The sequence below is a fragment of the Saccopteryx leptura genome, chromosome 8 (genome assembly GCF_036850995.1).
Source record: "Saccopteryx leptura isolate mSacLep1 chromosome 8, mSacLep1_pri_phased_curated, whole genome shotgun sequence".
Lineage (NCBI taxonomy): Eukaryota > Metazoa > Chordata > Mammalia > Chiroptera > Emballonuridae > Saccopteryx > Saccopteryx leptura.
This window is the reverse complement of record NC_089510.1, coordinates 9,359,082-9,361,399: the sequence shown is the minus strand read 5'-3', so window position 1 is coordinate 9,361,399 and position 2,318 is coordinate 9,359,082. Positions and strand designations below refer to the sequence as shown.

The following is a 2,318-nucleotide window of genomic DNA, read 5'->3' as shown; positions in this document are numbered from 1 at the left end:
CATTGGGAGGAAATCTTAAGAAAAACAGATTTTCTAAGGTGTCTCCAGTGTGTCGTGAAAATCACGTGTTCCACTTTCTCTGTAAGATAAACTAACAGGCCTGACCTGTGGTGGCGCAGTGGATAAATCGTCGACCTGGAAATGCTGAGGTCGCCGGTTCGAAACCCTGGGCTTGCCTGGTCAAGGCACATATGGGAGTTGATGCTTCCAGCTCCTCCCCCCTTCTCTCTCTCTGTCTCTCCTCTCTCTCTCTCTGTGTGTGTCTCTCCCTCTCCTCTCTAAAAAAATATAAGTAAATAAAAATAATAATAATAAAAGGCAACAAATGAATAAATAAATAAGTGGAAAAAAATAAAAAAAAAATAAAAAAAGATAAACTAACAGATTTAATGTACCTTGGTGGAGACAAGTCCTACATGGTTCAAACGGAGAAGAGTCAAATTTTTAACACTTAAATATGAAAAAAGAAGAAGAAAACCCTAAGTTTTAACATTTGGTCTTTATTTGAGTCTTTCAAAGGAATCTAAGGGTGATTGAGTGTAACCACAATAAAAATCTTTCGAGTATCCTTTTGTCTCTCCTCTTTTTTTTTTTTTTTTTGTTTTGTTTGTTTGTTTGTTTTTTTTGAAGCTGGAAATAGGGAGAGACAGTCAGACAGACTCCCGCATGCGCCCGACCGGGATCCACCCGGCACGCCCACCAGGGGCTACGCTCTTCCCACCAGGGGGCGATGCTTTGCCCATCCTGGGCGTCGCCATGTTGCGACCAGAGCCACTCTAGCGCCTGGGGCAGAGGCCACAGAGCCATCCCCAGCGCCCGGGCCATCTTTGCTCCAATGGAGCCTTGGCTGCGGGAGGGGAAGAGAGAAACAGAGAGGAAAGCGCGGCGGAGGGGTGGAGAAGCAAATGGGCGCTTCTCCTGTGTGCCCTGGCCGGGAATCGAACCCGGGTCCTCCGCATGCTAGGCCGATGCTCTACCGCTGAGCCAACCGGCCAGGGCTTGTCTCTCCTCTTTTGATGAAAGTCAGAGTCTCCCCGGCCTCCCCACCTCCTTCTCATCCCCGCCCAGCTGCTCCTGCTCCTGCTCCTGCGGATTTGGACACATGCCCCTTCTCCTCCTCTCCTCTCTCTGCCTCCCTCCGCCCTTCCCCTCCTCTTCCAGCTTGATCTTTTCCCAGCTTCATCCTTCATTTCCCACCTTCTGGTTTTCCAACCTATACGTCTTGGAATTACACACACACTCACACACACACACACACACACTTTTTTAAAAAAAACAACACTGAAGTATGTGAGACTGAAATAATATGATGTTTGAGATCTGTTTTAGAATACTTCAGAGAAGAAAAGAAATGATACATGACACAGATGTGGCAAAACCTGGACAGTAGTTGTTACATCTGGGTGGTGGGACTATAAGTGTTTTTTGTTTTTAATTTCTCTCTCTCTCTTTTTCTTTTGTTGTGGAGGTTAGAAATTTTTTTTTTCTTTTTTTTTTTTTTTTTTTCATTTTTCTGAAGCTGGAAACGGGGAGAGACAGTCAGACAGACTCCCGCATGCGCCCGACCGGGATCCACCCGGCACGCCCACCATGGGGCGACGCTCTGCCCACCAGGGGGCGATGCTCTGCCCATCCTGGGCGTCGCCATATTGCGACCAGAGCCACTCTAGCGCCTGGGGCAGAGGCCACAGAGCCATCCCCAGCGCCCGGGCCATCTTTGCTCCAATGGAGCCTTGGCTGCGGGAGGGGAAGAGAGAGACAGAGGGGAAAGTGCGGCAGAGGGGTGGAGAAGCAAATGGGCGCTTCTCCTGTGTGCCCTGGCCGGGAATCGAACCCGGGTCCTCCGCACGTTAGGCCGACGCTCTACCGCTGAGCCAACCGGCCAGGGCGAGGTTAGAAATTTTTTACGATTAAAAAAGAATTAGCCTGACCAGGTGGTAGCACAGTGGATAGAGTGTCGGACTGGGACACAGAGGACTCAGGTTCAAAACCCTGAGGTCGCTGGCTTGAGCACGGGGTCATCTGGTTTGAGCAAAGCTCACCAGCTTGAGCCCAAGGTCGCTGGCTTGAGCAAGGGGTCACTCGGTCTGCTGTAGGCCCCCAGTCAAGGCACATATGAAAAAGCAATCAATGAGCGACTAAGGTGCTGCAACAAAGAATGGATGCTTCTCATCTCTCTTCCTTCCTGTCCGTCTGTCCCTCTCTCTGTTTCTCTTTGTCTCTGTCACACATACACACACACACACACATTAAGTCTTGGGCCAGTGGGGCAGAAGGACTTCACAAACGGGAGAGAGAACGGGTGAAGCAGGTGGGAC

General features: G+C 49.9%; 1 non-coding gene across 1 annotated transcript; it reads right to left on the bottom strand.

Annotated features, from left to right (window-relative positions):
• Positions 1 to 1,813: 1,813 nt before the first annotated feature.
• On the bottom strand, positions 1,814 to 1,889 carry TRNAV-AAC (transfer RNA valine (anticodon AAC)). Its single transcript has one exon. It is a non-coding gene; the product is annotated as a tRNA-Val (tRNA).
• Positions 1,890 to 2,318: the final 429 nt, after the last annotated feature.